This window comes from Chaetodon trifascialis, chromosome 12, assembly GCF_039877785.1.
Source record: "Chaetodon trifascialis isolate fChaTrf1 chromosome 12, fChaTrf1.hap1, whole genome shotgun sequence".
NCBI lineage: Eukaryota > Metazoa > Chordata > Actinopteri > Chaetodontiformes > Chaetodontidae > Chaetodon > Chaetodon trifascialis.
Window position 1 is genome coordinate 14,563,965 of NC_092067.1, and position 11,787 is coordinate 14,575,751.

An 11,787-nucleotide genomic window follows, 5' to 3' on the forward strand; every position below is an offset into this window, starting at 1 on the left:
CAAGCTGGTCTGCAGGGAAACCTCTGCTGTCTATTTGCGCTGATGAACTACTTCCATGTAAAGAGGATGGTGACCTTGTTCTGATCATTTGTAGCTCTGGATATTGTTCAAACGCACCACTCAGGGAAAGCCTGATGGAAAGGCATGTAGTGTTTGCAGAGTGGATCTTTTGTAGTGAGCAGCAGCAGCAGCAGCAGCAGCAGCTTGATGTAGGTCTCTGTAGAGTGCAACAAGCTATAGCCTGGGAGGAGCTTTGCTGTGCAGCAGCTCTGCTTCTTCAGGCCGTGTGAGAAAGTTTTCTCCCTCCATGCAGCCTGGTTAAATTAGCCCCAGAGCCAGAGTGTGGACAGCAGCTGGAGTGCAAGAGTCAGCTCTGGCAGTGGTGATAATCAGCAGGGAGGATGTGGAGAGAGAAACCCTCAGGGAGGAAGGGGTTGGCAGAGGGGGTTGCTGTGATCTTACAGGCCCAATCAGAACCCAAGTGGAGCCGAGGCCTCATGCAGTGTAACAGCACACCATCGCGCTGCAGCACTCAACATCCTGGACACAGAGCAGGTCTCCTCCCTAACCGGCTGCTTAACCCTTTCAGAGTGTGTGTGTGCGTGGTTCCCCTGGCCCTTGTTCGCTCATCACAGCACTAATCAGCCTCAGAGACAGCAGCTGCAGGGAGCCCCACTCCTAACCTGGGCTGGAGAGGCTGTTACCCTCAGCAAGAGGAGTGCAAATACAGAGCTTAGTGTTTTCAACAGGGACCACAGAGCATCCACATGTCTGACACTGGCTGCCTCGTCTACTGTGTCACATTCAGCTCAGCCATTAGATAAACAATGTGCATCTTCTATACTAGAACCATAGCTTGATCAAAAAATGAAAACCCCGCTTTACCATTCAAAAAGTATTACACCATAAAAATGTATAATTTCAACGACAACAGGTAAATAAAAATTTGTAGTAACTACAAAACTGAGCTAAAAACCAGGAGTAGTAACAGGTCTTTGCTGTAAAGCAAACGAGAAAGCTAATACTGGAATGCTACATAATGAAAGCTGGCGAGCTAGTCAAAGGTAGTGTTAGCTTAAGCAAAAATAAAATACACACTGATTTCTTCCATTTATCTGCAACTGAAAAAAATCAGTTTTAATAAAACAACATTTTGGCAACTGAGTTTGTTATTCCACATAACTTAATGAGGCTAAATCCAGTCACGAAGGAGAAAAACCTAGAAAATTCATGCTAATGTTAACTAGCTTAACAGAGTAGCAGAGTAGCAGCCATTTCAGCTTTAGGCTTTTAGTGAAGTTTGTGCACTCTGGTGTGGTTACGCAACCCATATCACAAATTTATTTTGTCATATTCACTTTAATGTAGACATTACTAGTGCAAACAGCATAACTGACTGACATTTCATATCTACAAACTTGTAGAAATGTTTGTTGATAGGAAGACCTACAGGGTTTTCGTCCTGGATTTTTTAAATATTATGAAGGGTTATGGTTACAATTTTTTAAAACAATTTCCCGAAAAAGACACCTGTTGTGCAGGTAAACCCCTTTTCTCATCACTGCTTCTGGCTTTGGTTATATTGCATAGCTGGGTCAGGATTATTGATGCATTAATGTGCAAACACCATTTTAATGTTGTTATTGGTCCAGTTAACCACTATATATACTGCTGGGTGATTTAGTCTATAGCTATGCTTTTGTCTATGTCCTTTATTTGTTGACAACATAGTATGTTTTGCATGCAAAATCTGGATTGGCAAAGCCGTCAGATAAATGCAGTGGAATAAAAAGTGCACGAATTATAAAGGAGTAGAAGTAGAAACTAGGATAAGAAAGACTTCAAAAAGTATTGTACTGACGTGCGTTTTTATGATGTTCTTGTTATCTGTCTATTTATTGCACAGCTTGAACAGCCACAGGTCAACAGTAAATCAGTGGGAGTTCAAATAAAGCCCTGATGGATGTTAAGGGAGAAGAATAATGTACTGTATTCTCTAATAGTTCCAGCAGTGGTAGCATATCCTCACTAAATCAGACTGCAGGTCAGACCAACTCAGAGGTTGCACGCGACCAGCGGTTCATCAGTGTGTGCGTGACACATGGACATGACGGAGGGTGTGGAGGAACGTCCGGACAGGTAGGGTCAGAGCTAGGTCTGATTACACAGCTGCTGTACCTCCACAGAAACTTAGAGACAAACCAGCAACCCATTCCTGCTCCAGTCCCTGAATCCATTCATCCACTGTCCCACTGATGAAACAGACCCAGGCCTCAGATACTGTACTCCAAAACGCATTGTGGTCAGGGGTACAAAGTCAAATTCAAGACAACCTAAGTTGGACACAAAACTAACTCAGATCCGAGGTTGACTTTCTGTAGTTTGTATATGTGTTGCTGTGTAAAGGCAGCGAGTTCACACAAATGAATTACTCACAGTCAACATCTCTCCACAATGCCTTGTCCAAGAAACATTTCTACCAGAGAATTGAACGATACTGGCAGAGCCGATGCGATCTCCGAGGCCCAGCTTGACATGACATGAAGCAACGATTTTATGTTGTCTGTCAAATATACAGGAAAAAAAATCAATGCAACTTGACAGCATTACATAAAGGGCTTTTGTGCCTTGATATTTCTTTTCTGCCTGTGTACTTTTGTCTGGGGTGTAGAGAGTCATTCTCGAGGCCCAGGGGGAGCAGAGCTGGCGAGAACAATGTGGGAATCCAAGGAAGAAACTGCACATGTTGTCTTTTCTCTACAGTTTCTGCTATGACTCCACAAGAGGCTGCATCTTTACAGACCATTTCATACGTCAACATCATCAATCAGTGCAGACAGGTTAGAAAGCACCTTCTGCCCAAGTCCCCAACTCGACCCCGAATTCTTCTGAGATGAAAGCTTCAAAATCAACAGTGTCATGGATGTGGAACCCTTCAAAATACAGGATTAATGTGCAGAAGTAAGATCACATTAGTCTTGCATAGCCAGACCTATCTCCACAGCACTGTGCCAGCCCTGGAGAAAGGTCTGGCTGCACCCATCATCATTCTGGTATAGGGGAATAAAATGATCTATCTTGTTTGTATTTATTTAAACCAATCACAATCGTCTTGGGCGGTGCTAAGCCCAGGATGCAATGATGGTGCCTTTGCAAAACATGTTGAGGGGGGGACTTGTTTTGGTGGAACCTTTGCATGTAAGGAGGCGAGACCTGGCAAAGTCCCTGCAAAAGAACATGCAACAGCTAGCTTGTTTATGTTCATACCATTAGCGACCAGGTCAGGTTAACTTGTCATTTTTAGCATTATTCAGCATGTTGGTTGCTTGCTCAGAGGCTGTTGTTGTTTCTCATAGCAACAGGGATTTTGAAAATGCTAACATACAGATAACGGAAAGGCCTATTTCAGCTGGCCAATGGCAGGCTAATACCCACAATCTACATCCAGTGAGTCAGACTAAGATCAAATCAGTTTAACGTAACACTATTTTTGGCCATGGTGGAATATTATCTTTCTAATCTGACTCTATTATTTTCAGCCAAGTGCATTTTGAGGCTTTGTAATGAGCAATTTTGTAAATTAATAGTGATCCATTGTATAAATTGCTAAATTGGCATTTAAGTGCACCATTGCATCAAACACTCATTCAGTATAACCAAACTAAGTGCATCCATCTGCACATCATTATACAGGAACAGTCCACATTTACATTTTCATGGGAATTTTGGAGAAATTGATCAAGCACTTACTGCAGCAGTGTCCATATAACCTGATTATGGCTAAAACCTGAGGCTGGTGCTGGTGCTTTCTTGCAGAGATGACAAGAGAACACCAGCATTAAATGGCTACAAGCGCCACTGATTGCCCAGGTGCAACCAGGGCAAGCCGGGTGTGTCTGTGTGGCCCTGTTACACTCCAGGCTTTACCCTGCAGAGCCTCAGCCTCGGCTGAATGCAACAGCCTCCCACTCTCTCTCTCTCATCTAGAAGAGGATCAGCGGTGGCTTAGAGCTGCCTGGGCTGGGAGGTGAACAAGTGGGGCTTTGAGGAGACCTCTGCCAGTCAGACAGAGAGCCCCAGGCCTCCAGCCCTCAGGGGTTAACCTCTCAGACTGCCAAGCTAAATACTGCAAGAGTCTCGCAATTACAGAGACAGTCAAAGGCCACATGCAATTTCCAGAGTTATTTACACAGTTAGAAGGCCCCCCTTGAGAAATGCCAAGAATAGGCGGAATTAAGATGGTAGAAAGAGGTGAGGTAGACTTTTAAATACCCTCTGCCCACCTATGGATGCAATTCACAAAGAAAATGATGGCTTAAACAAATATAAAATATGGCTGCAACACGAGCACTGTATCATACCCAGAACACAGAGATACAGTCACATCATTCACATGTAGAAATTCAGGGAATTCACACACACACTGACAGGAGCACCTGTTACGATAAAAGAGGGCTCCAATAAACACTAATGAACCTTTGGCTCAAAATGTTCAGAGAGGTCGTGGATCAACTTAGTTGTGAGGGCTGGATGATACGGATAAAAACCTCTATGATGGTGGTTTCATTTAATATCACAAGATCAGTCAAGTTATTGGCTAATTAGGCAAATCAAAGCACTTCATCACAATGAATGCACAAATTTTCCCCTCTATCCCAAAATTGTGAGAGGAATGTTCCATCTTTGTTTTGACACTCAGCAGGACTTTCAAGCTAATAAGGATGATTGTAGTATACAGAGCGAGAATGTTGTTAAAGGGGGTTGGTTGGGGGGGGGGGCATCGACCAGGGTTCAATTCCTGTCTGAACACAATAGTCACTGTTGATTGTTTTAAGGAAGTAGTTATGTTAACCCAGACATAATCTTTCTGAAACCTAATCAAGTAGTTTTGTTTTTTGCCTAAACCTACCCAACTTACAACCATCACCTGAAATGTTTCTCAACAAGCTTTTATTTTGAAAGTCTAACCAGATGTTGTATATTTAAAATGAGAGTGATGCTAGACATGGTACAGGTACAAAAAATAATTCAAATTCAAATATATACCAATACGGAAAAAAAGAAAAATTCTATCCTGTAGATTAAATTTTCAGACTATTTCACAAACTGCCGTGAGACTGTGCTGGGGGTCAGGATCCCCAAATGAGTCCCAAAGTACATCAGAGGGGGAACAAAATGGAACAAAAAACAGCTACGTAAAGTTTTTTTTTGGACTTTTTGTAACTTTGCTTTTTTCTTTGAAATACTGGATACTTTCACCTCCTCTGGCCTCTGAAAGTCCTTCAAATAAAACAATCTGAGAAGCAAAAATCATTCTGTCATTAAACTGCTGACATTTAACGCTCGCTGTGAGGGAAAAACTTGAGATCAGTTGTCCCAAGTACACACTGCTTCATTTTAAGGGGTCACAGGGAACCATACCATGGTAAACGCTAAATCTTCCAGGGTTAATAAAATTGTGTTTTTCAAAGTATGTATTGTCAGAATCTTTTAGATTAAAGTCTGTTGTCATTTATTATATATTATATTTCATATTGTCTGCTATCATGCACTGTACATTTGACAGTGTATCCAGTAACATGCCTCAGTCCCGCCGTGCAGCACTGTATTAGGAGGTGGTGCAGTAGGTCTGTATAAAAAACAGTTGTACCTCCTGGCGGGCCGGTGCAGCAGTGCTCTCAGGGGACCGTGGGGGCCCCAGCAGCCTCTAACCCGCACAGCTGTTCTCCAGGTCTAGAGCCTCTCCAGAGCCCGGCAGTTCCTCCTGCTTTGGGGACTGCCTGCCCGGGAGGGGGAACAGAGCACTAATAATAACAACATCCAACATGCAGACCCGGGGTCAGATGCAAACCGTGACCCTCAACATCACTGCACCAAAAGCTGGACAGGAGCCAGGACACAGAGCCACGCTGCAGCCTGGGAGAGCAGGGTGGGGTGGGGTGGAGGGGTGGGTCTGTGGGTGGCTGGAGCTTTCAGGTCTCCTTTCACTTCCTGCTTAGTGCCCCTCCACCACCATTTTGGGGTTGGAGAAGGCTTTGCAGAGTGGGTTACTATGCAGGAGACTGGTCTTTGGATGTGGGTAGATTATATTTGAGAGTGGTGTGGTGGCTTTGATTTGAAAACGTGGAGGCTAGATGATAAATGATGAACATCATACCTGAAAAGGATCATGTGCCGCCGGTGAACTGCTGAAAATAGCAACAAGGCAAAATCATTTTCCTTCTCAGCACCTGCATTTTTCTGTGGCTCAACACAGGCAGCACTAGACTACAAGACTGTGAGTAAGTTGAATGGCTGTCAAGAGGCTGAGCAATATCTGCTCATGCATCTAACTGGAGCTTCTGGGAGATCCTAGGCTTCACTGCACTCATGTTTATGACTAAAACACATTTTGCATTGTTTATTTGGGTTCCAAATTAACAGAGTTCTTAGTCACAAATTGAAACTTCCATCAAAGAAAACTGGAATTCATTTGTTTCCCCTTCTATGAAAACCAAAATAACAAATTCCTGCTCCGAATAACAACAGTGAGTTTGTTATGTTCAGGCGTTCAGAGTACAAACACGGAGCTCCGCCCCAGTCAGGTCCTACAGGTCGGCCAGCGGTGCACTTATGGTTTCTCACACACTCCATATGAGGGGGGAATACTTGGCCCTAATTAGCACCGAGCATCTGGCAAATGTCAGTGTGTGTCTGTGTGCAGCATTCCTATTTACTTAGTAAGCTTGGGTTTAGCTGGAAAAAACAGTGTGAGAGCTTTGCAGCGTTTCAGGCCGGGGTCCTGGGAGTGTTTTGTTATCATATTGTGAGTGACATATGTGTAATTTAATAGCAGCCTTCTCACTATCCCCTGATTCTTGCGTACGGTTAAGGTTTACTGAGCATTTCTCATTCTGTTGTAGGTCACATACACCCCCACCACCATATTCATTACTGTGTTGTTGTAGTAAAAATACTCCTCATGTGGATTTGTTTAATTCATCCGAATGGCCTTCGCTACCGATTGTGATTTTGTCCTCAATGGAACTGAGAAGAAAATCGCTCCTCCTGAGCAGACGTTGTCTTCGTCTATTACTTCAATTGTTCAGTATAAAATGGATAAAGTTCCCTGTCTGTTTGCCCTTCAGCCAAATAACATTTCAGTAACTTCTTGTGATTCTGGGACAGCAGCTGAAATTGAGAACATCACATATAAAGAGAGTTTAAAACTTCACATAATCTGACTGGACTTTTGTTCCCAGAGATGCAGCAGATAAACAACCTGTCTTCACATGTTCAGCTTCTGTTCTTATTCCATCAAGCCACCCCCCTTTAAATTTTGACATAAACTAACCACACATCCCTTCATATATTCATTGTATACGCTGGTCAAATCCATAACGCTACACTCTCCTTATATCCACAGTTGAAAATATTCCAACATGTAAACAACCAGGTGAAATGGAGGCAATGAAGAGTTCACAGCAGTTCAGCGCACTCACTCTGAAGCTGCAGCAGCGGCTGCAGACAAGCAGAGTTCAGTCCAGTCGGCTCGATCGCAGCCTCCATCTCCAACCTGACAAGATTACACAGAGGCTTCCTGTCTCCCGGGCCGAGATACCATCTCGGTCTGACTTCTCGCTCCCCTCCCATACAGCTCGGTCCCAGCCTCAGATAGCACCAATTACAGCCTAATGGGACAGTTTTAATTAGAAAACTACATCTAGAGAAGCACATGTTCATCCAACTCCACAGCACGGCTCATTTAAGAGATTAATACGCAGGCAGGGTCTGCAGTACAAGAAAAAGTCAGTGTTAAAGAAATAACAGCTAGTCAAGAAGGCCATTCATGTGCAGATCAAAACAAAAAGCCCACTGTTCATGTTTTCTGTTGATGTTTTACAGAAATAACTTCACAATGAAATCCTCCATGCTGTGCTGTGCACTGACACATGAATGTTTCCCGTTAATAATAACTCACAACTAATTTTTATTCAAAGCACACATGGAAAATTAGTCCTCCATGGGTTTTCAACAAACAGCCCAACTTCCTGGTAGATGTCATATTTTAGCACTGCACATAGTAAATACAGTAAATGAAAACCAAATGGCACAGCAGGTTCCAGTCATTGATGATTACACGTAGTGTGATGACTCAAATAGCATAAGGTCATTTGAATTTGTTCAAGTCGATTAAAAAAAGCACAACAGAGAGAAAGAGGGGAAAGTAAAAAGGACAACATGAATTAAGCTTTTCATTAAGCTGCATCGTCTTTATCGGCCTGTAATGAAGGATTATTTCTACAAACATGCATCACTTGTGACAAAAATAACAAGTCTTGTCACGCGGCTGTTCACTCGCTGTCAATCACGATAACAAAATCCAGTGCTTTATGTACACTCACTGATCTATTTTTATGTCATCTGAATAGAAATCCGCTCAATTTGAAGTGTACCATGATCCCAAATCATTTAACCGACAGATGCAATCACAACCACAAGCTCTGGTCGTGCACAGATGGAAATCAGTTACCATGAATATAGAAAAAGAAAAAAAAAAAAAAAAACTGGCACCCAGGACTTCATGCACATCTGCCATTTATTCTAAATCACAATGTCCACTTGTGTCTGTTTATTGCAGGAGATTGAAGTTAATTTCCTGTGTGAAAACATTTTGTTGAAAATAAAACCTTTGCAGTTGCTTTTTTTTTATATTTGGTGACAACGAAGGTGATTTACTGAAAAAAAATAAAAAATACTGTTCAACTATGCACTGCTGGAGGAGTCATGGCATGTTTATGCAGAGGGGAACCAGCAGACTGGACTCCAGGGACCTCTACTACTAAACTATCAACACCACCACTTTCATCACATCCTTCACTTGAGCAAATTACCATATCAGCAGCATGATCTGAAAGCAGTCCAAGAAACCACAATCTCTGCTTTCTGACGCACAATTAAAAGATGTCAAACTCGGTTTCTTTTACACTGTTTTGGTTCTGGCTGTCAGCGCATCAAACATTATCTTAAAGAGGACTCATTTAGCAGAGAAAAGGGACTGGCCAGGTTCACTGACGGTGAAGAGGGGGCTCAGTAGCCTCGGGGTATGTGGGTAAGCAAGGAGCACAAAAGAAACGGGAACACGATAAGAAAAGCAGTGATGGTGGGAGGGTGGAGGGGGTTGGAGGGGGACTCCAACTTTCCTGCATGGCTCTCTCCTGGGAACCTGGGGCTAAGACGCTGGAGCTCCTCCACACAGGTATCATGTTCAGCAGGTCCTTCAGTACAGCTGGGCTCTGGTCCAAAACTCCCTGCCTGTCTGCCTCAGTGGGGAGATGTGGAGGCGCCATAAGGTAACAGTAGCAGAAATGCCAACAGGTGAAACCAAATATTCAAGTCAAGCTTGATACTGTTGTAGTCATTTCACCGGATAATGGCATTAGGACTTTCTGCCTGCTTTAATGTAAGTTACATGCAATTATTTGCATGATTAAACGCGCTCAAACATGATAGGGAAAAGCGAGGAAATGTGAGCGGTAATGGGTGTTCCTCCCCCTTTTTTATTGTGAAATATGAAAAGTGAGAGAGGAGAATGAAACTCTTGACACTTTCAGACATAAATCAACCTCCCACATCTCCACACCGACACAATAAACAGAGTGTGTCCCCTTTACAATAGCTCAGCAACTGAGGGCCCACTGCTGGATCCACTGTAATAGCCTCGACTGCAGAAGAAAGTGCACTGCCTTCTTTAGATTTCAATTCGCTGCATCTGAATGGCTAATCAGCAGCAAAAGGGGGTATAAGCTGCACGTGTTGAAATTGCACTTCTCAGCCTGGACATAACTTTGTTTTTTATATATGAACCTAACATGTTAAAATAAAAATACTTTAATAGCATTTAAAATACTGGAAGAGACCATTTTTAACACACAACCTCATGATCAAGATGCAACAAGTAAGTAAATTTCAAGACGTAAGAAAAAATCTGTTATGTTACATTTTTGCTTGAAAAATTTAGTGAAACAAATAATCAATTATCAAAATAGAAAAGAACAGAATAGAAAAACAAATCAAGCAGATTTCTAAATGCTTTGAGCAGTGTGGTGCAACATATTTAAGGGAGCCACCAGACTGGCCTGTAGGTAATAAAATCCACTTACCAGCACCTCAAGGTGTCGGAGCTCGAGCTTTTCTAAAGCTGTTCAACCATCCGACAGTTCTCATGAAGCGTGTTGGCCTCTAATTAACATGTTGTGTAAAGTAAAGAAAGTGTAAAACCGCAAAAAGGACGCTTTTAGCGATCACGTGCTGGACTATTTCTTGCTGGGCTAACTCTGAAAGCAAGAAAGCAAACAAGCATATTTCCCAAAATGCCAAGCTTTTCCTTTAAATCAAACAATCTCATGTATACTTTTGAGGGTTAGCAGACAGGTGCAGGGGGACAGGAAGTCCCAGGATAGACTTAGCGTGAACAATGGGAATGATTAAGCTTGTGTAAACTCAACTGTGTGGTCTGACGGAGCAAACTGGCTTTCACAGCCCTCTGACAACTGCACAGAGGCCTGCAGATCGTCCAGCCTGCCCGCATGCACACTAGTATGTTCTCCTGGTGAACCAGATATGTGACAGTATCAACAAGCTACATAAAAGCCCGATGATGACTCTATTACAGTCATGTGCCGCTGGTGGAATTAATGAGACTGCACATAGGCTCGCGCGCCTACTAAACAATAATGCCACTTCCCTGTGAGCAGGTCAGTCGGCTGAGCTCGTGCAGTGCAATGTGAAATGTGCACTCACAGCAGAAAAAGCAGAGAAAACTACAGTGAGATGAGGCCCCTTGTGGCCACGAGTGGATTCAATCAATCTGAATTAGAGATGTGAAGGGTTCCAAGGTTTTGTCTTGTTTCATGTGGAGAGGGGGGAAAAAAATTGAAAATTGACCTGGCAGCCTTCATTTAGTGACAATGTGCTAAAGTATCATAAAGTATGATGGGTATTCATCACCGTGATCTGCATAAGCGGGAGCAATACAGTGGCACAAAGGTTTTCAATTGAAAACCATAATACTCATTAGCGTAACACTCAACATCAGCAGCAATCAGAAGTTGCATTAGACACGAGAGGGAGCCTGGACAAAATGACATCCTGAAAATGGCTAAAATATATACAAAGCTTACTGGAAAAAGCACTAATCAGGCCATCTGATCTATAGCTTATTCTATATGAATATCTATATATTGCATCCTTGTTATAACACGCCTCATTTATGTGACTGTCCAGTGGCAGCCATGTTATTCTATGGTGACCCCTACGTTTTCCTATAGCGCCACCACCAGGTTAACCCTCTCGTGTAAGAGTGAAATGTCTGTTTGATAGATAGACGTGAAACTTACTAGATATTCATGGCCCCCTCAGGATGAATCCTACTCATTTTTGGTGATCTTGACATTTCATCCAGCACTGTGATTCAATTTTTATATAGCATCAAATCACAACATAAGTAATCTCAAGGCACTTTCCATATAGAACAGGTCACTTTCATTCATTTATGTCATTGAAATATCTACTGGGTGGATTCCTGTGTCATTTGTAAAGACATTCATGGTTCCCAGAGGATGAATTCTAAAACCTTTGAACCCCTGACCTTTCATTTAGCAAAAATCAGGCAAAATCTTCCAGTAGTGTTCAATACTTTGAGAAGACAAAAAATCTGCAAAACAAATGACATTTGCTATCAGCCTCAGAATTGTGATTTGTGCCGATTTAAAAAATATTCACATGCTAATACACTAAAATAAGATA